Source organism: Coenobita brevimanus, chromosome 30 (assembly GCF_032717465.1).
Source record: "Coenobita brevimanus isolate Jiangsu-jjx chromosome 30, ASM3271746v2, whole genome shotgun sequence".
Lineage (NCBI taxonomy): Eukaryota > Metazoa > Arthropoda > Malacostraca > Decapoda > Coenobitidae > Coenobita > Coenobita brevimanus.
In genome coordinates this window covers 37,578,411-37,605,405 of record NC_136983.1, presented here as the reverse complement: position 1 = coordinate 37,605,405, position 26,995 = coordinate 37,578,411, and the positions used below count along the sequence as shown (strand labels likewise).

The 26,995-nt window shown below is 41.3% G+C and overlaps 1 pseudogene; it reads left to right on the top strand.

Annotated features, from left to right (window-relative positions):
* The first annotated feature begins 3,152 nt into the window (after window positions 1–3,152).
* On the top strand, window positions 3,153–26,894 carry LOC145395188 (uncharacterized; annotated as a pseudogene).
* The last annotated feature ends 101 nt before the right edge of the window (window positions 26,895–26,995 follow it).

The window sequence follows — 26,995 nt, the reverse complement described above, 5'->3', positions numbered from 1 at the left end:
AAGGATAGGTGAGGAAAATTGCCGGGCACACATTCAAACTCTGGTGTGAAAGTGGACGTGTTGAGGGACTGGGCAGGAGCCATGCCCAGGGCCATGATTCAATCCATCCTTTGATGGGACCCGCAGCATAAGGGTTAAGCCCCCCTTCTTTTTTGCATTCGTCACAGGATAAACCAAAGGAATGTATGCTTCCATGCCCGAGAGAACGACCTCCATAATGCATAGGGCACACTTAGATAGCTTTTGGTTATGGAAGCACTAATCATTCCAGGGAAAGTCAAAGAAGTATTGCCTGAGGGTTTCCCAATCAGCTGCTCCAAAGTGCCACAGCCAACGCTTCTTGGGAGGGTCCACAGCCTTTCTGGAGTGATGGGACAGGTTAAGGTGATTAGGTTGTGATCAGAGGAGCCCAACAAAAAAGATTATAGCATAAGCAGAAGGGTAGTTGCAAGGAAAAGGTCAAATATGCTACAACTCTCTCCATAGTAGTCAGGGATATGGGTAGGGTGCTGTACAAGCTGCTCTAGGTCATTAAGAATAGAAAAAATGTGGGCTTGCCACCAAGTGGATCAGTGAAAGGAGAGGAGAATCAAAGATGTGGTGAACGTTGAAATCACCTAGAATGGAAATTTCAGAGAATGGAGAAACTGATATGTGTTCCTACTTAGAAGTATGATAGTCAGAGAATTTTTTTATAGTCAGCAGAATCAGGGGATAAGTAAACAAAACAGATATATTTTGTCAGAGAATGACAGGGTAGCGAAAGCCAGAGAGTAGTGTAATTCAGGAGATTCAAGTTCAGGAACAAGACAGTAAGATTTGTTGTTACATAATCACAACAACCACCTTTGGTGTTGAAGTGAGTATGGAGATCAATCCATCAGTCAAGAAGGGGCAAACACTGTGGGGCCACAGCCTTACTCACACTCCGACTCCACCCATGCGGGGACCTCTCTCCAACCTCCAGGCAGTGACTCTTCCATATCTTGAGTTAACTCGTTTAGAGATCACCCTGTGAGAAGACTCAGCCTGAGGAAAGCAAGCCACATGCCCATATAGCTGGAGTTGGCAATGATGTATTATGTTGGTAATAGGCCTCGATCTACTCTCATGGAGTAGTCACTCATTACACACCCGGTTGTACCCATGATATCCCATGATCTTGCAAAGACACCTAGTACCAAAAGAGTCAATTCACCACTTCAGGCCATTGTTTAGTGTCCATGTCTCAGCCATAAAGTAAGACAGGGAGCATCATCGCCCTGAAGTTGAAAACTTTATTCATTCTGTAAAAATAGTGAAAGCACCAAATATCCAAATTGAGTGAATTCATAGCCCCGTAGGCCAGACCAATGCAACGAGAGATCTCACTGTCTGATCTACCATTGGATCACACTACCAAATCTTTCCAAGACTTCAATAACCTCACCACAAGCTTGGGCAAACTGAAGTGCTTCATCCAACAAGCTATCAAATGCCTGGACCTTGGTCTTGGTCCAAGAGGCCTTTAATCCCAATGGCTTTGCATTCTCATGAAATTCCTGAAGGGCACTCAGTAGTATTTCCAATGACTCTGCCAGGATAAATGCATGTCATCAGCAAAGTGAAGGTCAGTAACCCTGAAATTGCCAGTTGATGCCCCACAGTGACTCACAGCCTGGCCCAGTACCCAATCCATGCATGTGTCTAAAAGTGTGGGGGCAAGGACACATCCCTGTCTTATACCAAAACTTACTGGGAAGAAGCCAGATGTCCCCCCACCCCCCACACTTGACAGCACTCTCAGCGTTTGTGTACAAACCACCAATCATTCAGATTATCTCTGCAGGGATCCCATGGAGTCACAGAAATTCCCATAGTACCTCCCGATTTACAGAGTCAAACGCCCTCTTGAGATACACATTGACTGCTAGCAGACCTTGTCAAAACTCAAGATGGTGTTCTACAAGAACTTGAAGAGCTAGGATACAGTCAGCATGAATCCGGATTGCATAGGCTTCTGAAACTTTAGCAAATGGTCCCAGATAAGATCAGGAGAATGTGAGCAAGAACTTTGACTGCCACACTGAGCGCTGTAATACCACAGTAGTTACTAAAGTCATGCAGGTCTCCTTTTCCTTTCCAGATAGGGTGACCAAACACTTTGTCCAGTTAGAAGGAATGATGCCAGCCTGCCACACGGCTTCTATGACTGCATGTAACCCCCTGACCATGGATTCACCCCTAGCTTTGATCAATTCTGTTGGGATGTCACATTCAACAGCTACTCTACCCCTTTGCAACCTAGCCACTGCCTTACTAATTTTATCTAGAGAAGGCACAGCTTCGTCAATTGGTGGGACAGCTGTCAACAGTTGTACACCAGCCGATGGAAACTCTCCACTGGGAGGTTCGGCCATATACAGCTGCTCAAAGTACTAGGCCCAAGGAGCTCTACACTCACCTGCCCCCGACACAAGCCGTCCATTTATTGTCTAAGTACAGTTAACCTGTGAGGTGGGTCTGGAGTGGAGATTCTCCAGGGCTCGGTAGGTGGGTTGAGGGTCATTTGCTTGAAAATGGCCTTCCACCTCCTCAGCGATTTCCCCGACATAGCTCTCCTTGTCCCTTCTCAGCGAAACTTGTACGTGTCGAGACCAAAGTCTGTGCTGTTCCTGATCCCCAGCCAGTCTGGCAGCACGGCTCTCCTCAATTGTGGTCAGCTTCCCCTGTGAGAAGAATCCTCTCCTTGATATCTGGCGGTCTCCAAAACACTCATCGGCTGCTGCCAGGGTAGTGCACTTAAATGTATCTCATCATTCAACAGGATCCTCAACAGTACGGAGAACTTCAAACCAATTTGAGACTGTCAATGCATACTCATATGAACACTCCTCATCCCTGAGTTTCTCAAAATGGAACTTTTTCAGGTGGCATCTTGAGAATCTCTGTTTTGATTTGTAGCCGTAAAGTAGCAACAAGACTGTGACAGCAGCAAAGAGCTCTGCACACCTGAAAATCCTTCAGTTTTGAAGGATCCTCCAGCAAGTACTAACAAACCAAGTCCAGCAGTGAAGATTTGGCAGCTAGAACCAGGATTCAGTAATATCTAACTTACAGGAATTACCAAAATCCAGAAGATAAGAGACACTGAAATTCCTGGTTCCAGAGCCATGGAGATCTACACAGTTTCTGAAGACCACATTAAAGTTGCCCAAGACCAGGAGTGTATCCCATCAGGAGCATTGTTCTGCAACATTGTCAAGTTTTCTGTAGAATAACTCTTTCTCTTCAAGTTCACTCATCTTACCGGTAGCTGGAGTGTACACTGCAGTAAGAGAGGTGAAGTCCAAGAAATGCTTCAGTCTCACCAGCATTATATGCTGTCAACACAAGACCAAAAAAAAAAAGCAGCAACTGCCACAGCGACACCCCTAAGATGGGCACCATCATCACAGCCAGACCAGTAATATGTGTAACCATCGCTACTGATCTCACCATGCCCTGGTCGCCTCACTTCAGAGAGTTCAGTGATGCCAACCCCCAGTTGCCCCCATCTTTTGTAATAAAAAAAAAAAAAAAAAAAAGGCTTAGAACATTCCAAGCTCCCACCAGCAGCGCCTTCTGAAGGTTAAACCCGTTTTGGAGCATCATGTTCACGCGTCCTCTACAGCACCATGACGCAAATAAAAAGCTGGGTCTGGGGTTGGGGGTTCCCCCTCCACATTATTCAGTTGCTGGGGTCCTGTAGGCTTTACTCAGCAACCATCATGATGGGCGCCAGCATGACAGTGCCCCAAAAGCCCTGCCAGGCCAGCGCCCAAGGAAAGACCCCCCCCCCCAGCAAAACTGGGTCAGGGTCAGGCAAGATGCACTGACCTCTATCCCTCTTCCTCTTTTTATTTCACAGGAGGTTGTATTTTTTTACAGGAAAGGGATGCAAAATTCACCCCTACCTCCTAAGAGAGGAGAGGGCTCACCACTAGCCTATGGACAGGAACATGGAATCCCTGACTATGGCTATCTAGGTTTTACCTCAGAGAAAGTAGGAGGATACGGAGAAGGGCTTGGTATCAGTCGCCTCAGACAGCTCGATCTTAATAATGAAGAGAAGGTGAGGTTTAAAGGAAGACAGGTGGACTTCAACAGAGAGAAGTTTAGAAGAAATGAAGTGAATGTTACAGAAATGTAGAGGTGAGTCAGACAGTGGTTGCAAGCATCCATCTTAGCCGTCACCGGGCGAGGGGCGGATTTTTTTTTTTATCCCCTCTCCCCCCTCCAACGGGGACTCCGAGGCTGCTTGTTGAAATGTCATTTTTTTCTTTAAATTTAGAAAACGAAGTATGCATGTGGTTTGATGCTGATAAGTGGAGGAAACTGTGTAGGAGAGTCTGTTGGCTTACTCTGTGTTACTGATACACTGAAAATGTTCAGCAAAAGGGGATGGTCAGAAGTTAGTCTTGAGGGCTGATTAAACGTTCTCTCCCTATCATTAGCTTTCCACCCACCTTGGGGGTACATCCCTCTTCAACTAGTGCTAGTCAATTCCCTGTTATACACATGAACACCTGATAAAACTAGTGCCCATAATAACAATCCATATTATAATCTAGGGTCATTTTACAAATACTACTGTGGTTCGATTGTAGTTAATAGTATAAAACCCCTATCAAGGCAATATAATGGCAATTTCATATATAAGAAAAAGAGATATAACAGTGCCAGAGATAGATTCCTGTGTAGCACCTGCCAGTCTTCATGATCATTTGGGTAATTTTACTGTTCACAAGGACCCCAGCTACCGTCAGCTCACGCCCTCATTATCTGTTGATCTTTATATTTCACCTGATGTAAAGCAACTTGTCCTGAGGACCACGATGCTGGGAGAGCACGCTGTACAGTAATGTGTAGTCGTTGATCAGACCAACTCTTAGAAAATCCATTAGGTTGGTGGAAAGCAATACAGACAAATTTTTTCGCATCCTGGCCCAGCATGATACCGCTTTCAAAATTAAGTGTTGATGCCTTTGTCTCAAGTTTAAGTGACATGCTGTGCGAGTGCAGCTGGGCGTGTCACAACGAGTCAGTCGTGCCCTCCCTTGTCCTGGACTGGTCAGGTGGGAAAGGCTGTTGCAGGGTGAGGATGACAGGAGAGTGTGGCGTGAGACAAGTTGGCGCAGGGAGCTTGCACAGACAAGCCGTCCTCATGATACCCCCCTCTGATGTAGATCATACAGGTGCTGAAATATGACACTGGATAATGAGTAAAGTCGTGGAAGTGATTTAAAAATAATAAATATTGCATGCTTAATTTTACAGTACGGTGTGCGGACAGCTAAATGAGGCAGAGAGAGCTTCATTGATTCATTTGACTGGATCTGCATTATGTATTGTGCCTTGTGAGTTGACCTGCCTGGAGAGAAATATGAAGAATTATATTTTTTTTCAGTATGGGCAACATACTTTTTAGCAGTGAGGTTAAGACATATTTTTGAGTGATGAATATTATTGTGTGAGTGATTATTATTAGAGCATGAATGACTATTATTATAGTGTGAATATTGAGTAATATAGTGTGATTATTATAGTGTGAGTGATAAATAATATAGTGTGAGTAATATAATGAGTGATTAATATTATAGAGTGTGATTTATAATACAGAGTGAGTGATTGTTACAGTGTGATTAATATTACAGTGAGAGCAATATTATAGTGCGATTAATATTACAGTATAAGTGATTAATAAAGTAGTTGAGTGATTAAAATTATATTACGACTGGTTAATATTATAAATCAAGTTTCTATCAACAGAATAATGCAGGTACAGGAAGCTGGCCTTAATGACCTGTGGGTTAGAACATACACACCCAACTACACCGCTTGTTTAAACCCTCCAAAGAAAACTACTGTTCGCACTACACTCAGCATCACCAGCATCTGGGTAACTACATATCTGTGTCACTAAACATCTAGGTTACAAAACATCTGGGTCACTAAACATCTGGGTCATAACTAAACATCTGGGTCACTAAACATCTGGGTTACAAAACATCTGGATAACTAAACATCTGGTTCACCAAATATCTGGGTCACTAAACAGCTGGGTCACTAAACATCTGGGTAACTAACACTGAGCAACTGTAGCATGTAGGCAGGAGAGCTGGCAGGTTGGAGGCGAAATCCGAAAACAGGGTTGATGGATAAATTAGATATGTGATTGAAAATGCCTGGAATGGTGAGGGAAACTGCAAGGACAGGTGTTAATGGGGTGTATGGGGATCTATATTTGTTTATTTATTTATCTATTTTTATTTATTTATTTATTTATATGGAGGGGGAGAAAATTTTAGGAAGCGTTCCTTTTGATTTTGAGATGACAGCTGTAATAACATTTTGCACGCAGAGTAGGTAACCAGTATAAATTCTATCTTTGTTTATTAGTGAAATCCTCTTAATCATAATTTCGGTGTAGTAAATAAGACACATTAAAAGCAATAGGTCTGTTATATGTCTCTACAACCCATGAAAATTCCTTCTGTCCTTCCTCTGCACTGTGACCCATCATTTGAGAAGCAAGAGACTTATTCATATCCTTCATCACAGGGGACGCTGGTGGTGGTGGTGGGAGGAGCAGCCATCAGTCTCCACGTCTTCTTCCTTGAGCTCCTCTATCCCTGCCTCTCGCAGTGACGCATTGGCTGGTAGTCTCGTCGGTTCTCCCTTTCTGCCTGACACCTTTATTTCTCACTGCATCTTGGTGGATATTATGCTGAGAGAGGCTTAGTATAGTTTCTTACCTGGTGAAAAGCATCTGAAAAGAAAATAACCGAAATGACACGAGAATGAAGTACACATAGTGTAATATTTGAGGAACTTATGTGTTGAGTCTGAACCTATCCGAAAACGAGCCTTGCCGGATATTTAAACCTGCTGCTGGTGGTAATGCCCCTCTATTGTTTAAAGGAGAATGAAACGAGCGATCAAGAACACTTGGGCATGTATTTTATGAGTCTTTTGAAATATCTTAACATTTCTTTTGCAATTATTCAGCACATGTGCACCTCAGTCTTCTCTTCTATATTATTTATGAAAGCTGGGGCTCCTGTTAAAATAGTATATCATAAAACAATGTTAGGGGATAATATTCAAAATTATCGCAAAGGAAGAGGAGCTGCCAAGCCGCCTATGCGATTTGTTATACTACTACGATGTTAAATACAAAGTTTGCTCCCCAGGCCAGCAGGTGGCTGGGGTGTAAATAGAGGCAACTCTAATATTGCAGTTTTGTGGAAATATTAATACATAGAATAATGAAATTTTATATATATATATATATATATATATATATATATATATATATATATATATATATATATATATATATTATTAATCATCACGGAAAATTAACATGACCATGTGAAATAACTTTTTCCTAATTCACCAGAAAAAAAAATTATTTCAAAAGGAATTTTAAGTTAGGTATTTTTATAGTTATTCATTTGACTGGGTATCCAAGAAAGCATAATGTTTGCCTTTTAAACAGAAAAGCAGAAATAATGATCTTAGGAGACATTATGTGTGACCAATTTTGCCTGCTAATGTCTGGTACCATTGTCACCACTGACACAGGCTTGGCGCTACTCGTGAGTTGCAACTTGTTTACTTGACTTTTTTTTTTGTGTGTGTGTTTAAAGCAAACAACAAAACGAAAATCAACTGAACGAAATCAAACGAAGAAATGATAATGGAAAGGGGTGAATTTGAATAACATCTGAGCTGAACATCATCAAAATCTACTTGACTCATACACGGTCCACACATTAGTATTCATGTGATGCCCGATCCCTTTTATTGGATGTTGTTGTTTGAGTCTGACTTACAACGAGCACCACAATATATCTCTAGGGTTCGTTCGACCCTTATCCTGATATTGTTGGACTAACTGTGGAATCGGTTGGGATCTGAGATTATTCAAAATTAATTTAATTCTCTCTATCTAATATCACACACAAGGATAATTGGCCGTTCTAAATCATTACTAATAGGAAAGAAAGTTGGTAGCTTGATCGTGAGTAGCGTAACAATAAAAGAATTTTTAGGTAGCGTAACAATAGCAAACTTTGGGTAGCGTGACTGCAATAACAGAACTTTAAAATACTCCCAAAACCGATTCAGCACAGGGGTCGAAAACAATTCCCACCAAGGCACGTGGGATATGAGATGTTATACAGGATTTGAGAGATATAAGAATGGAATGAGTGAAACTCAATAAACTTCTCAAAATGCTGAATTTACTAATCTCTCTCCTTTCTTTAAATCACATTACATTATACTATTCAACTTATTAATAAATGACAACTTAAACTGATTTTTCCTCTAAATGAAACTTTACCTTTTGATAGAACTCTAGATTTTTCAATCATTTAACATTTTTATTTATTCACAGTACACAGAATTTTCTCCACAACGAATTTTATACAGGGTCATATACCTCAGTTAGCCAACAAATGTTATTACTCATTAGGTCTCACTCCTCCCCAACATCAGTGAAACTTAACATAAACATTTCCCCATATTCAGTACACTCGTGGGCATATAGGCTTTCTCCGAGCACATCAGGCGAGGGAGTTTGCCTTGGGGACTTAGGGTGCTCTCTGAGTTCACGTGATACACTATATACCAACAGAAAAAAAAAAATCACGACTATTCTCCTTTCACAAGATAAATTTACTAAACAATTACATAATCAAAAGAACTAATCACTGAGTTTTGTGTAAATGATGAGTGTACAATTTAAATCCTAACGAACTTTGCTAGGGCAGTTACAATATGGCGGTTAGAGGCGAGTTTTTGAGGTGGCGTTTTCACAGCATCTGTACATAGTGCGAGGGCAAAACTGAAAGTGAGTCTCCCCTCTGTTACTTTTCAAAATGCGGGAAACTAAGCGACGTGAATGACGTGTAGGGTACTTTTTACTTTACCCCATGAGGGTCACAACTCTAAACTTCTGATTCTGAACGGATACAGATATTAATTTTCTTTACTCTCAATCTGACAGGGAAAATTTAGTTATTCTAATTATCCCACACGAAGAGTCGTAAATTGAATCAACAGCGGTCGCTAGCATCCTCTCGGCGGAGGAATACATTACCCAACTATTACGTCATGTCCTCGGGTATTAGCTAACTAAAATTTTTAACGGCTTTCCCCCTCTATATGATATTATTTCTTCTATAAGCATGTTAATCGACAACATTATGACTTTGCTATGAGTGCATCAAATCTGATTTAATAGAAAATGAGTACAGACGATACGCCATTCAAATATCCCACGTAAGCCTCCAGCAAACTTCACCTACAACATATACAAATATTCTACTTACAACATGTACAAATATTCTTAAGAACTAGCACAGCATAAATGAGATTTATGATCTTACAGTTACAGAAATAATAATAAAAAGAACATGTATTAAATACTAGGTACAAGCATGTTTCTATACCTTAATGAAGGCAATACCTGAACATTCTGCAGCTGTGATGAAAACATGTATACAAATAACAATTTCAATTACACAAATAGAGGGAAATGAATATAATGTCTGATATGATGCATTAAATGATTTATGAGTTTAATAGTCTCTCACTGAAACACCACACACATACACACACACACACACACGAACAACAACAGCCACCACGACAACCGATGCCACCACCTGCCACCCACCGCAACCACCGACCACGCCACCACCTGCCACCCACCGCAACCACCGACAACCACCCCAGCACCAACACCGCCGCCACCACCCACCAAAACAGTCGCTGCCACCACCCACCATCACCATCGCTACGCGCCAACATCCACCACCATCACCGCCGACTCCTAAACAAATCGCATATGGAGGAAAATACATTGAAGTAGTCTACTTCATCCGTCCTATTTGTGTGGAAAGGCCATGGAACACAATATACCGTAGTTATTACGAGTGAGTGATCTTGCTTCTAGCAGGCGGTTGATAATAAAATAATATGGATAATTATACGGATGTTTTCAAACATCCGTAAAATTATCCTTTCTCGTGTGTATATATATATATATATATATATATATATATATATATATATATATATATATATATATATATATATATATATGAGAGGGCTATAAGATATTTATAAGGAAAAGAAGGCAAAATTTCATACCACTGTAGATTATATATAAAATATCATTATTTGTAATAATGCCTACATCCTAAATATAATGGTAACTGTTGGCTTTTCACATCAGTATCGGGTACAGCTCCCCTCTTGCTCAATCACTGCTTGCAACCTGTTAGGCAAGGAGCTTACAAGGCCACGGATGAAGTCGTGTTTGCGTCGGCAAAGTTCCCACTGGGCGATTACGTGGTTGAGCAGTCCATTTCTTGTCCTCTCGTCTCCTAGCTGCCGGGTATTAACCATTTCAGCCCTACATGTTCTGTTACATTTACACTGGCCCCCTTGCCAGGCCAGTCTAAGAGCTGAAGTGTGTCCTGTCTCTGAAACCACTGCTGTACTACACGTGCGGTGTGGATGCGGCACCGGTCATGCATGAAAATAACAGGTCCATCTGGGAACAGGAAACTCTTTGCCCGTAATGATGACAGGAAACATTCTCCAGGATATGGACGTATTGGTCTGCAGTAAAACGCCCCTCGTGCTGAACATGTCACCCAGGGCATGTAGAGTCAGGTATCCCCCAGATGTTACTGGTAACGTGACCCGATCGTGTCTCCTCACAAATGTTGACCCTCTCATATCTGCATGTGGAATATATATATATTTACTTTTTTTTATTTTTTATTACAGCCATTTGACAATACTAGTTGATAACATGTCCCCCTGCCTGACCTTATATTATTTAGAATTGATTCATCAAACTTTTTTTGGTGCTAATGTCTTTGTGCAAAGAAAACAAAGGCAAAGACTAGAAGGAATCATGTCTTTTTCTTGGGCAATCCGAACAGGATAAGACCAAAATATGAAATCCTGATTCTCTTAGGTGTCGGACCATACTGTCTTTAAAAGACTGGAGTTGAAGGACGGAGAGGTTTGCAGACTGCGGAAGACAGTTTTATAATTGACCTGTTCCATACATGAAGGTCTGAATATCGGTTAACTATTGTAATAGAGGTGGACAGAAAAAAGATGACTGCAACAAAGACAGAGGCTGGAGGGGGGCAATAAGAGTAGGGAATTTTATCAGTAATAAAAATGGTAATATCATATACTTGGTGTTGTTTCCCCTCCAGCAGTGAACCCTGCCATGTGAGGTGGAGGAGAAACACTTCTCATCCGTGAAGATGACACGTGACCAAAAGTCTAGGTTTTCCTGGGAACAGCGTTGAGCAAAAACTAACCTCCCCGCTCTGTGCTGTTGTGCTAAGTTCCTTCATTGCTGGATTTCTAAGGTGTATGCCAGGGCTATGCAGCCTTCGCCTGACAGTCAGTGCAGACACTTCTAAATGAATACTGTCCCTTACCGCCACCGCGTTCGTAAGAGGTGTTGCCTCTGCTGGCGCGACTATAGCAGCATATTCAGCCTGGGTGGTTCTTCGAGGGGCTCCCGTCCTTTCTGTCAAGAAAGTATTTGCTATTACTAAATATGGCACTAAAAAAAATCAACGCCGGAAGTTGAGTTTGCAAACAACATTATGTATACTAGTGTTAAAATAAATTATTTGATATGTAAATATTGTTACAAGGGCAACAGTTGTACTAAACAAACTGCTGCCTATAAAGCTAGTGGTGTAGCAAAGCTAAATGCTGCTAAAGGCAAGATATCCTAGTTTCACCCCATCACTGCATGGAACAACCCTGCAGAGACGATTGCTTGCCTGCGGTTCATGGCTCAGCTCGTCCAGACAGACCAGGGTTACTCAACAACAACAACAACAACAACAACAGCTACATAAGGAGATGGGAATTGAAGTTTCGTTCTTTGAATAATTAGGACTGATTTGTATGTGACCGTCATAGCTAAGTCAAAACCCTGTCAGTTCCTTCCAAAGAAACGTAAACTCACAAATATCCATTCCACTGAGATGCCTGGACACACTGTGTTTGAAATAATGTGGCACTGCATTGGAAAAAGACATGCTAAGACATTTCAACAAATAACCAGTCGTAAACAAGAAAGGCAGATTACCAGTTAACTGTTGCATTACACAGCGGGTGAGAGGGTGTGGCAAGGCTGGTCCCTCTTTTCCGTCATAATGGGGGAGAGATGCAAGCAGAGAATTCAGAGGAACAGTGGTGTGTGTGTGTGTGTGTGTGTGTGTGTGTGTGTGTGTGTGTGTGTGTGTGTGTGTGTGTGTGTGTGTGTGTGTGTGTGGAGAGAGAGAGAGAGAGAGAGAGAGGCCAAAGGGAGTCAGCAGAGTTAAGAAGAAAGATTATAAATCAGCGCACTATGTATTAAACCTGGAAAGTGTGTGTAATATGCATACTTTGGTCTGACATGAATCTGACATGGATAAGCTTCATCATCACAAAACAAAGCCTTAAAGAATAAGTACACTATGCATCAAAATCGTAAGTATAGATCACTTTCATCAAGAAGCAAAAATATTGTCAAAGATCATATGAATACCAGAGACACACAGTGAATTAAGTCAGCTCAATGCCCATCCCACCCTTGCAATTTCATGCTGCATCACCTCCATCAAAAAATAAACAAACGAACAATTGTCCAACACAACATAGAGCATCTTGACAACTTAGCCCCTCTCCATCGAACAATATAGATCATAGATCGCCCAACACTGTAAATCACAGACACATACAGTGCATAAACACCTAGCTGTTAGGCACTATAGCCCTTTAATCCCTTCAGCCAAACAACGTCGTTCGTGAACCACCACTAGACATTCACGCCTCAGAAAGTTCCCTACCCAGAGAGGCGCGAGAACACATATACTCAGTATTTTTTTTTTAATTGAGGCGAAAATGCACTTGACAGATTGGTGATGACTGGCTGAATGCAACATGTGTGAATTTCATCCTTATATTTCAAATAATTACCAGGTAATGACACGTTACTTGGTAATTATTTGAAATACAACAATGTTATTCGGACATGTCGCATTCAGCCAGTCATCACCAACCTGTCAAGTGCGTCTTCGCCTCAGTAAAAAAAATCATGAGAGTAGTCAGACTGAGATGTGGTCACCACCGTTCCCTGGTACGATACCGACACAAAATACAAGTCACAAACAAGTTGCTTTGCCCACACTGCAAGGCAGCCCTCCTCGCCACAGCACATTCATTCATCACATGCACATTACTATTGCAACACGGTCTTTCAGTATAACCTCAACTAAAGACTTATGCATGCGACCGGTAGAAGCTTCCGATTTCCACTGGGATCGCAACAAGATGAATCTGGAGTTGCAATAACAACAATTACAACATCCTAACCTCCGCCCGCTTTCAAACTCGAATTTACTTTTTCACCACCTTATCAAGATCCATTCTCTGTTAATGACAATGCCAACTATATATTTGTATATTATCAACAAGCTTCCTCACACCAACAATTTCTCAATTCATAATATTCCTTATTCAACCCACTTTACTCACTCCACACACATTCCAAGAGAAGTCCCATTTCCAATGCCCTTAATCTATAATTTTCGCCCTTGTGCCATACAGAGAGTTTCAAGAGATTACACACACACACACACACACACACACACACACACACACACACACTCCCATACTCCCACACGCACATCCACACACCCACACCCACACCTCCATATCCCCACCCTCACACCCAGTGTGGGCAATGCATCACTGAACCGATATCTGATATTTTGTGAAACACCAAAACAAAGTCCAGCAAACATTGGCTGGGAAAGTATCACGGACCATTATGTATTGCATGTAAGTCATGAATTTACTAGGCATAATGACTATTCAGGTGTGAGGTGTGTGGACGTGAAAAAAGTAACAAAAGAAGAGAAGTGAACATCGGCCACCGTGCGTGACGCCGCCCACTGGCTCTGGCAGCCACTTGTAATGTGGATGTAGTGCAGGGGTACCTGGCCATGGAAATAATGCATAATAATTTTAACTATTTTTACACCCGTTGCAGATTCTTTCCATTAGTCACCCACACTACGTCAAAAAATAAAATGGGAACGTTTATTATATACTCAGGATGTAATTTGCCACCCTCCCAAAAACTCATGCTCGAGAAGGTTGCAAACCCACTCCCACCCTCTGCCCCCTTCCTACGCTACTGTATATACCGTAGCTATTTTCACCGAAATCTTCCATAGGGAGCGAAAGCTACTTTCAGTTTCTATTAGCACTGGAATATAATGGGGAGCTATTGTTCACAATTATTCATTATTAGTATAACTCTACTGTAATACAAAAGACTTATGATCGAAGTTGGTCCTGAAGGTTGCCATGCACCTCCCATCTCTTTATCCACTTCATTACAGCTTTTGTATTGAGGCAAAGCTGATGCGCTATTACCCTGATGGAAAAGCCATAATCACGTAGTGCGATAATTTGACCTCTAAGCACGAATTCGCCGTCTCGCCGATTCACGTCGACTTAGTGGGGCACATGAAGCCTATGAACAGAGGATAGCCAAAATACCTCGGCTGACCCCCCCCCCCTTCCACACCCGAGAGAGAGAGAGAGAGAGAGAGAGAGACCGACGGTTATGTAGGGGAAATATCATGTAAGCTACTTCATGTTAAAACATGTGATTTCCATTATTCCTTAGACTCCACCAATCGTCTTCATCTAGTTTTGAGTATGAATATGAGTTTTAGCTGTTCAGATGTTTCTTAAATGTTTGAAGATCTTGACTGCATACAAATTATTTTTGGCTGCTTGGATTTTCCTTGAAGCTGTAGAACTGTTCATAGATACTAAGCTAAGATGGTTCGCTGAAATACTGCCTGTGTCTAGGGAGTAAGACATATGATAACCCACTAGCTCGCTTAATTACATTGATTCATAGCCGACCTTCTCATTCTGGTAGGCTACGTGCTTTTTCTGCTATTTATTATTGTATTATATTTTCTGAGGCAGGCGAATACAAACTTACTTTCATAATTAAATCAGCAGTAAGATCGAATGATAGCTAAGAGTATGAAAATAACATTTTCATATCATTTAACATTTGGTGAGCGAATGACACTGCTTCGATACTAATCAAATTCTGGATGCTCGTGGGAGGTTCGAAGCTGTAACCTGTCGCCGGGGAAGGAGGGGCCGAGACTAGCGCTTTAAACAATGGGTGTAGTACAAACTTCAGAATGAAGCTGCACCTGTGTTTGATGACACAAACGCACGTGTGTAGCTAGAATTCCCTTGATCCATCATTTACTGCTGTTGATTTTTTCATTGCTTTTTTCACGACAGCAGTCAGGGAATTCATTGTGAGAGAAATAAATGCATTCAAGGAATTCTGCTGCAATTGGAGTGAAACTTCACACATAAGAGAGAGTGCAAAAATGAAAGAATGGACAGTGACGAATGTTAGTAAGATGTATGTTTGGCTAGGATTGACCATCTTGATGCCTCACATCAAAAAGCATAATATTCATGATTAATGGCTCATAGATGACATTTCAACAACCCCGATGTTCTTTAAGTATATGCCACGGGAGAGGCTCCTCGACATCCTCAGGTACAGTCGTGGCCATAAATAATCACCTATCCTCCTGTATCCCGTGGCTCTTACTGGCTCCTTTATGCGCGGCAAGTCACACTGGAGTAAGAGAGGCTGAGAGCGAAGGGCCAGAGGGAGAAGGGAAGGTGGGTGGGAGGACGAGTGATGGTGCCGAGGTGGAGTGAGGGAGGGGATGGAGGGTAGGTAGGGGAGGGAGAATGAAATGGGAGGTTGTGGCCACATAATTTGTTTATTTTTTTACATTAAGGGCATGATATAAAGGAGTTACTATTAGGCAATTAAAGCTGCATTACACCTTATATAGCGGAGTCAGATAACAAGCTTTAAATAGGTGGTGATATCAAGGACTGGCTCATGAGGAATATACTGACGTGGCAGATCAAACATCAATGCGGAGCCAGATATTTGTGTTTATACTTATATTTTGACTTCAGAAGCAGAATGGAATCTGGGTGGCTTTTACTTCCGTAATGTATGTGTAAGAAACGTCCTCTACCCTTACATGTAATTAATTTTTGGAACTAAGTATTATATGCATCCTTTGATATGGCTGTGTCCACAGTAGATATGATCACCTTTACAGTATACATTGTCTATACAGTCACCATCATGTCAGTTCAATAATTAATTAATGACATCTGTATATGAAAAGGCAATTTGAAATAACTGTGCAGAAAAGGGAAGTATTTTTGATGTCTGTGCTCATGGGTGGATATGGTAACGGTATCTCTTATAATCTGTTAGAGGGAAAATGAAACAAAATCCTACCCAAACTCCCCAAATAAAGCTATGTCAATGTTTACCAACACTGGTCAAGCCAAAGCAACCAGGAATGCCTTAGTAAGTAGTCCAGTGGCCTCATGCCTTTAAAATCCTCATGCAGGCTTCGCGAAACCGAGGAAACAAGGTTGTTGATGATTTGCTGATTTCGTCTTAACAGCTCCCACTCTTCCTTAGTGTGCTGGAGGAGGCGGGCCTGTGTCCTGTCGTTCTCTGGCTTCCACACATTGGCAAGCAGGGTCCACACAGTCTCGATGGCTCTGCACTAATATTTGATCTGTCACGTCAGTATACTGTATTTCTCTCACGAGCCAGTCCTTGATATCACCACCTATCTAAAGCTTGTTATCTGACGCTGCTATACAAGGTGTAATGCAGCTTTATCAACCGAACAGTAACTCCTTTATATGATGCCCTGAATGAAAGAAAATAGACAAAGTATGTGGCCATAACTTCGCATTTCATTCTCCCTCCCCTACCTACCCTTCCTCCTCTCCCTAGCTCCACCCCAGCACCATCGTTCGTCCCCCCACCCACCTTCCCTTCTCTCTCTGGCACCTCCCTCTCAGCCCCTCTTACTCCAGTGTGACTTGCCGCGCATAAACAGCCAGTCTGAGGAACGGGGTACAGGAGGATAGGTGATTATTTATGGCCACGACTGTACATGGCTTCAGGCCAATGAGAATTCGCCCCTGATGTAGTGTGAGGGGGTATCGGACCAACCTAGGCGGTGGGGGGGTACCCCCCTCTCGGCCGCCTCCATGCCACCCTCTACTCCACTCCCTCACGCCCTCCTTGTCCCCCATCACTCTTCCACCCCTCCACGCAACTGCATCTCGCCTCCCACAACAACCTGCGTCCCTTCCCACCCCTCTCTTGTCCCTCCTCCCTCCCTGCTAGCCTCGTCCCCCCCCCAACCTCATCCCATCTCTCCCTCCTTGTCCCTCACTACCCTTCCAACCCGCAACAGGCCCCCGAGTGTCAGGCCTGATGTGCGTACCTGATACATATTATTTCTATTTCTTCCCAGATTTTTACACCTAACTCTGTTCATTTCTCACTTCGTACCTACCAGTTTCTGTACGTACGTAGTTGGAGAATGCTGTATGTTGTACTACATACGACGCATCTTATTATTTTTTTTTTTCATTCTCCCTACCTGCCCAGATTAGCACCTCTGAGTAGTGTCCGTCTGTGTTAGTTTTCGAAAGACTATGAGGCCTTGTAGGGCTACTCCCCGCACCTGTTTCATCTCCCCACACATACAAACACACCTGTTTTCATGGCTGGTGTGATAAATTCCAATGAAATGGAGAGTTTCCACAAGAGAATTTGGTTGTTGCCGAAACTGTAATGATAAGTGTGATGAAGTGTAATGATAATGTGATAATTGTAATGGTGTGATAAATGTGTAACGAGAAGTTGGGACAGTAAAAAGAGAAATCGGAAACAAATTATTGTTTTTTTTTTCTTTCTTATGCATGCATTTATAGCATTATTCAACTTTATTTTGATGTCCTTGATGGTTATAAACATTTATATGCGTCTGTGTTAGTTTTGGAATGACTTTAAGGCTTTGTAGGGCTACTCCCCACACCTGTTTTATCTCTCCACACCTGCATACACACCTGTTTTTATGGCTGGTATGACAAATTCCATTGAAATGGAGGGTTTCCACAAGAGGATTTGGTTGTTGCCAAAATTTTTCTCCCCAGGTACCACCAAGGCCTTGTAGGCCTACTCCCCACACTAGTTATCTCCCCACACCTACATACAGACCTGTTTTCATGGTATATGTTACAGAACACAATGAAGTGCTTTCTCTTCATGCGAAAACCTGATTATTTCCAACCCCCTTACCTATAGGCCTACTCTCCACAGCCTACTTTATCTCCCCACAGTCCAGTAATCTCCCCACACCTACATACACCTGTTTTCATGGTTGGTGTGACAAAACATTTTGAAATTACCTGTTTCAATAAGAATAATAGGTAATTACCAAAATTTTCATGTTTTCGATTGTTTTCGAGGGGTATCATAAACTTTTTTTGAACTTTGACGCGCGATTGTGCGGTAACCATTAGTCTATGGGGGTAAGGATTGCGTTGTCAGGTGTGTAAATTCTTCCTCTTTAGCCAGAACACAGTCAATTTGCCCTTGGTGAAAGCCGCCAAAACACCACCGAATTGCGGTTGTGGGAGGTACCCTGCCTGAAACAATTGCGGTCTTAAGGGGTTAACTCTTGTGCAGACTTGCTGGTCTCTAGTTCAGAGCCAGGACCCCAATGGGCAACTAAAGTAATTATATAGGGTCTGTTACTTCCTTTGAAAATTCTAACAGACCCAACTTTATTGCGTGATTTGACTTGGGCTCTATTAAGATTATAAAGGGATTTTAGAGCGGAATATAAATTAGCATAAGGGTACTTCTCAGAATTTTTTTTTTTTTTTTTTTTATGTGACCGACTCTCGGCATAGGCTTCACAGCCTGCTTTCAAGGCCCAGTAGTCCTCCTACGTACCGCACACCTCTACATGTCACCACTTCGGCGCTAACACCCACCGTCCATATTGAATACATGCTAGGGCTGTCTCATACAGGACTGGTGTACTGGTATTAGCGGAGGTATTTTTACGACATGTCGGCGGGTCTTCTGGTAGATCAGTAAAGTCTGATATTTATGAAATTCATATCGTTAAACTGTTCCCTGCCCCAGCGGGATTTGAACCCAGGTCCTTTAGGACTGCAGGCCAACTCTCTATTGCCACACAAAGGCCGTAATTTCGTACTGCCGCTGCATTAACAATAAGACAAATAGCATTATCTCTGACGTCATACTGATCGTCAGTTATTTCCCCGTGCACTGTTTGAAGGAATGTACCCTCAGCCTCCATCCCGAGCCTCTTAAGTGTGAGCGAGTGTTAAGAGCGAAGTGTGGTGGCTGAACTCCTGGAGCCTTCCTTTTATGGGGAGTGGTAACCAACAAACTCACTCACTCACCTCTTTCAAGGTCGTAACTGGGTGGGAATTCCCCCTTTTCTTTTTCTAGGTAGTTAAATTACAAATCTTGTCGTATGGCTCGAAGATCATCCAGTAAAGACTTGACAGACAAAAATTGCAGAGCCACCTCTCTATAACGATGGTATTGTTGTTGATAATACTGAAGTTGAGTGTCTATATCCTTATCATTCAGACTTAGAGTGGAAACATCTAAATCTATATCTTGTTTATAGTAATCCTCTGTTAGATTGCCAACTAGTCTGTTATGTCTCAAAAAGGGAGTTGATAATCGTGGCCCTACTGTATGTCTAGCGAGAGCGTGGGTCACACGAACTTCCCTTAATCGATCATGGACTTGCAAGCCTCTCCCACAGACATCCATTCTGCTCGACATCTCAAGGCAGACTGTGTCTGCAGGCTGTAATGAAAGACTTAATATGGGTCCCACCTCTTAAAGCTTTCCTTTATTTTTTATTATGATGAGATGTGACCCCACCCCCGTATAGTTTTTTCTTTGCCTTTGGATTCTTGCTATAAGCCTCTGGTAAATCTACAAGTTTCACCAAAGTTCGTAAGTCAGTTATTTTACCTGAATCAAACGTGTTGTTTCGAGTTACCCAGTACTGAATTACATCTATAATATTAATGTTGCGAATTGGAGACATCAGATAGCCCATATCATCCCGGTGTACTAAAGGGTGTTGTCGTAAATATGATAAGATTCCAAAAGCATAGTGATGGAGTTCTGCTTTGAGTAGTATTTTGATTGTGTCCTCGAGTGAGTGACGATGTTCTGTATTTGAAGGCTGAATGGGGGCAATTACATGAGAAGATTTAGGATAAGCAGTTTCCTGGGATCTTTGAATGGTAGATGCATAAAGAATGGTTTCCGCTTGAGACCTGGTACTAGACAGAATTCTCTGACTGTCATTATTTAAGAAGACTCCCTAATATGGTAGTGGCAATGGATAGCATGATGCTTAGAATTGACCCCCCAGTAGTAGAGGTAAGGATCTGCCTTTTTCTCTTTAAAGGTGTTTGTTTCAAAGGAATCTTTCGAATTACAGACTGATGTGGAAGAAGCTTTCTTATTACCTTTGTATCTCTTGTTAAGTATTTCTTCAAGAAATTCGCAAATATCTCTGATAAGCAGTCTAATTCTGGTTTGCAACACCTGGAAATTAATTTCCTCCTCAGCTTTGGTTTGGTTTCTTTCAGAAACTGAATAAATTCACAATGGCGGGCGATCAGTGGTTTTCTGCATCTCTGAGGCATCTATCCACTCGTTAAAGCGATTTGGATATGATTTCCAGTGAATATAATACTGCAAAGACCCGTCTTTTTTTTCCGCCTCTTTATTATTTCAATGGGGTAGGTTTCTGGGGCTAAAGTAGGGATTATTTCTTCTCTGTAGAATATTCCCTTGATTGCTTCTCCACCCCAGGCTTCCAGCTAATAGGCATAAATTCCTGACTTACTCCTGAGTATTTTAGTAATGCGAAATATCTCTTCCGTATTCTGTTTAGTAAATCCTTTTGCAAAGCTCTTATTCCTGGACGAAGTTACTATTCGTACTAAGTCCCCTACAGCCAAGTCTGAACTAAATGTTTTTTTACGTTTGATAGGCTTTTCATACATTATTGTAAACTGCTTTCGCCAGTCTCTGGGGTCTGTTAGCTTGTGAATTTCATTAGGCGTCTTGCCCTTCCAGCCTCGATGAGGGGTGAGATTGTACGTGCTTACCAGCGTACTTAGAATGGGTGGGTAGTTTAAAGTGTTGTATACGGTTAAATACCGATAAATTTTGTGCTTCAGAGTTCTTATGGCACGCTCACAGAGACTAGCCTGTGTCTCGAGTAAACACTATACAGAGTAATATTCTTCCTCTTAAAGTAAGTTTCCTGAGTTTTGTTATAAAATTTTGTCCCCCTGTCTGTGAAAAGTCTTGAGTAACCCTGCGTGTGTGTGTAGATTCGTCCACCTTAATAAGAAGAGTGAACACGGGCAGATGGTGGAAGCCCGTCCTAACCCTGTGCTTTTGGTTTACTTAAAATGATTTGAAGAGTGTTAGTTACAGTAGCTCCAGTTTTTCACTGAATGGGATGGACAAACATGTAACGTGAGAAGACATCTACACATACCAGTAAATACTGAACATGGTTATTTTCCCCCTGTAAGTGCCTCAAATCAGCCAGGTCACATGTCAGAATAATGCGGGGTCCTGCTGCTACAATGTTTCGTCGTGGGAATCTTTTTCTTTGTAGTTTATGCAAAGTATAAACTCTAGAACCTTTTAAAAATCTCTTCACATCTGTTTTAGTCACTCGAGTGTTTATTTTGGGGGCAGCCCGATATAATTTTCCAACACTACCCAAGATTTCAGCCAGCTATCAAAGCTGAAAGAAGGGAGGGAGACATAATTAACTATATATAAATGGTATTGTTGCTGCAAAGTTCTACGCCAGTTTGTGAACGTATCAGCTAGTAGGCCACAGTCTACTTTAAGGTAAAGCACGAGATAGTTCTTCAAGCTAGAGCAACCCGCTGTTGCCCATACTTTTGATGCATGATCATACTCTTCCTCTGTAATGCAGCTTCCTTTTAATGAACTGTAAAATGCATCAATGAGTGGTAAACTATGATCTTCATGCTTATCAGTCTCAGAAAGATATTCAAATTAAAATACTTGCTTCCCAGAAATTAGTATTTCTTTTAAGGATTCATCCATTTGTCCAAGTATTTCCTTAGTGAATTTGCCAAATCAGCAAGACTCCCACTCATAAACCCATAACTATCGGTGAATCTCAGCTTGCCAATATCAACCTTAAAAAACTTAAGTGACTGTTTGCAAAGCAGGTTAATGGGAAGGTCTTGTTTCATTTCCTTGATGACTAACCCCAAATCATAGGACGAATTATGAGCTATGGTGATTAGTCTATTAGAGTTAACAGTTATCTGCATATTAAATTTTTTACACAGATCCCCAACATAATTGTTAAATTGCCTATAATGTAGATGGTGTCTGTGTTTATCGCAACCGTAACAAATGCTGACTCACATAACTGACACTTTATTTGCCTTTGAGAGCTTTCCTCATCCTCGTCTGTCATATGGATGGGAAATTTGTGGTGAATTTGTAACCGCTCATAAGAGAGGGTTACTTTATCAATGACATGTGTGGCTGCGTCGGGCCCAACATACAGTGTGTATAAAAATCTACTAAATTATCATCTCTATCCACAATGATAGAGTCATATGCTATAGCGTGATGTGTGTTGACAATATGATCCTTACCACCCCCATCCTTCAGTTGGACTTCAAAATCACAGAAGCACACAGAATCAGGGGACACTGTTTTCCACCAATTTTTAAATTTAATGGTGGAACCCGCGTCAGGAATTACTTCTTTCTGTCGAGAGCAGCAGTACTGAGAATGTGAAACCTTCTTCTCCTTCCCAGTAAATTCCGAAAAGCACACTTCACAGAAGAAGGGACTCATAGGTTGACGTTTATGTAGAAAAGCCTGAAGAAATTTCTTTAAATCTTTTATCAGACAACAGTGTTGTTGTCTAATAAAAGTAAATTTACTTTGTCCTCATACTTCTTGCTCCCTATTCTGGCTATAGCCAACTCGTAGGGATGTTAATCATTCAAGCTATAAATATTAATACTTATTTGATTTTGAGTTTCTAACTGATCAAGAGAGTACCAAGAAATCTATTTCCCTCGAGGAAACTTTATTAAAGTACTACAGTTCTCCCATGAATCCACTCAACGCTGCATATCCTTCCATTTATTATGAATAGAAAATATGAGCACCCAAACACTGTATTATACAAGCATCTTTATCTATTCCTGTTATAGGTCGAGGATTAAATATCTGCTTCCTTCCTCTTACTCCAGTGGGGAATTCTACATATGTACCTGTAGACTGAGGAACAAAATTTTTTATTATATTTATTTCTAAATATTTGATGTAGTCTAAAATAAAGCTACTCTCCTCTGTGTTCGACAGTACAATTTCTATATGATTTAATATGTACTGATTCAGCTCCTCCAGTGTTTGTCCTATAAAGTTGAGAGTAACGAAAACTCGTGAGTGTGAATATAGTGAGTTCTGGTTGTATCTTCCCCTTTAAAACAGGTTTCCTTCTTAAAACAACTGCCAGCACTAAATATATACCAACAGATGGTGCTTGCATCTGCCTCATTACATTTTGATTGTGGCGACTGAAAAATGTAGCCAAATCTGTTAAGAACACTAGAGGGTCTTGAGAGTACTCTCCTGGAGGGGTAAATCTGACCTCCTTTAAAAGGCCATTTAAATATGACCTTAAGCTTGATAGTATAGATGATGAAGGCGTATGTTCGTCGCCCCTACTTGTAGAGGCAGTGGCACCATCATCATCATCATCATCATCATCATCAGTTGTTGTCTTTCCAGGGAGATGGGGGTCGTCTTAACTGCTTTAAAGTCCCCCCTACTCCGCCTGTGAACAGTGGTGTTTTTTTTTTTGCTTTAAGTTTTGTTCCTGATAATTTATATCCATCTATCTATTGCAAGATGCCTTACTCCCATAAGGGGTGGGCACAAACAAATCGCCTCCATGTCACCCTGAGCCCAGCTCCCCCCTACCCCCCCTCATATATATACCTCTTCACTCCATCCCCCATTTCATCCTTGATCTCCCCTCCCATTCCTTTTCCACTCTCCCAAACTCATCCAGCAAGTCTGGCAGCTCCTTTTTGTCTTCATTTAATAACACAGTATCAACTTCAAACAACAGTACAGGGAGTTTCCAAACACTGCCCTCGCTCACTAGGGCTGCTCCAACATCCACTGCCCTACCTTGTATCTCTTTATTACCCCATCCATATAAGGACTGAACAATTATGGAGACATGACACATCCTTGTTCCAGTCCAACTTTCAAATAGAAAAAATTTCTCTCAGTTCACTATCCACATGCATTGCAGCTTTAGCACCCTCATACCTACTCTTCACGACCTACAGCAACTTCCCATCTACTCCATGTATTTCCTAATACTCCCCACAATCCTTGTCTATCCCCCCCTGACACATGCTTTTTTTTCAAATCCATGAAGGTCACATACAATGATACTGTGAAACAGTTTAACGAGAAGAGGTACCCTTCAGTGTTTATGATAAGTCACCTTGTAAACAGGACTGTCTGTGATAACGCTGATAGAATATGTTGATAAATTGTTCACAACCTGGGCATTTCACACAGGTATGGGCGGTTTTGATGTTAATCTTGTTGCCACACTTCTCACAGCGTGTTTCTTGACGTACCATCATGAAAGGGAGCCACACAAGAGTTTATCAGTGCCTTTATAAATCCTGAGAGCCTCAGTTGCCAGCTGTGAGCTACATAGGTCCTTTCGAGCTGTGGTCAGATTTTTACAGATGCACACACTCTCACAAAGGGAGATTACTGTTCTTAGCCATTTAATTTGTTTAATTATTTTTTTTTCCAATCATGGTAAGTATTAGTGGTCGTTAATTCAGCTGTAATATTGATTTTGACTATAGTAATAGGAAGAAAATCAATGAAAGAGTGAGAGAGAGAGAGAGAGAGAGAGAGAGAGAGAGAGAGAGAGAGAGAGAGAGAGACTAATTATTTTTCCAGTAGTGATGAATAGTAATAAATTATAATAATGATAATAAAGCTACTAAATTCTAGCTGAAGGGTGATTTGACTGTAGAAAGCAGGGAATAGGAAAAAGAAGAGAAAGAGATGGAGGAGAGAGTTTTTTACTGAAATTTATCATTCACAACTATCACAAAAGTCAGGCCCGCATCCAGGACTGTGCACAAGGTGCACGTGCACAGGGGCCCCCACATCAAGGGGGCCCCCACCAAAAAAAAAGTTTGGATGTTTGGAGAGAGTAAAACTCCATCATTAATAAAAAAAAAAATTAATCAAAACAAAAATCAAAACAAAACAAAACAAATCAAATCAAAACAAAACAAACCTAACCTAACTTAACCTTGAACAAGCTTACATTAAGGCTTTTGTTCAAGGTTAGGTTAGGTTTGTTTTGTTTTGTTTGTTTTGTGTGTCCGTGAATGATTTTTTGTTCTTTATCGCATGTATCGCTAGCCAGTGCATTGGTACTGTATACTTGCCATGAGAAAGTAAAACATAGATTTCCCTAATTTTTCTCTTTCTATAATTGTCTGAAGTACTTTTTAAAAGTTAGTGCTATAACCAATTTTCTTACGTTTTCTATGGTTTCATTATTGATATCTCGTACGGTTCTCGTTCATTTTCTGTACTGGACCTGGCTCTGATCCTTGGCTTCAGAAGTTCACACAATCACTTGTGTTCTGGCTTTCATTGCAGCAGGTTAGTGTTGTCCACATCAGTTCTTGGGTATCGTATTGACGTAGTTCGTATAACTGCAACGTTGTGTTCTTATCACAGATGAACATACTGTAAGAAACTATTTTTTTCTTTTGTTTTTGGACGACATGCGCCTGGCACTTTCATAAAAAGAACCTCGTTTGAACATCCTCATTAATGAGAAAAACGACAAAAGAGCCACTAAAAATGTGTTGTTGTATACGACGTACCATTATTCAAACTTACTGTTATAATATGCATTCATTGTATCCTATTAAGACACTTTTCAGTTGAAAGCAAAAAGTAACTTTTGTTCAGTAAATGAATACATCTGATAATATCTCCGCAAGTTCATTGAAGACAAGCGTGATTTGTTTAGTGAATATGAAGCCAAAGGAGCAGAGAAATCAGGGACAACAACTTACAGGCAGACACGCAATCGCCCACCAAGTGTACGACTGAATCCACTAGATTATGGTCGAGGAAAAGAGGCACAACTATCTCCTGCAAGAAATTCCGAGTTGAAAATTTCCTGCCTGTCATTGACCAATTTGTGGTTTCCATGAAACAACGATTGGCCGCATATACGAGAATATGCTCCCTGTTCAGTTTCCTGCGCAGTCTAGATGCCATGACAGCTGTTGAGATTGAACAAGCTGCTGCAAAGCTTGTGAACACATACAGTGAAGACCTGGACATGACCCTTGGCATAGAGCTTGTCCAATTCAGTGAATTTGCCAGGATATTTGTAAACGACAAGGCAGACCAAATATCTCATGAACACTTCTTGCACAAGTTGATTATAGAGAAAGGGGTCCAGGACACTTTTCCTAATGTAGAGACTGTTCTTAGACTCTACCTTGTTCTTATGGTGAGCAATTGCTCTGGAGAGCGATCCTTTAGCAAGCTAAAGCTAATCAAGAACAGGCTACGCACATCAATGGCACAAGAACGCCTCAACCACCTCACACTGATGAGCAGTGAGCATGACATTTTGCGACAGATAAGTTTTGATGATGTCATACATGACTTTGCAAACAAGAAAGCTCGCAAAGTCCAAGGACTGTCTTGAGTGAGCTTCAGTTCAGTAAGTGTTAGTTAAGATTCAGGTGATGTAATTACTTTAACATTATCCGTTATACAGTAATTGCTTCATATCCTGGTTATCAGATG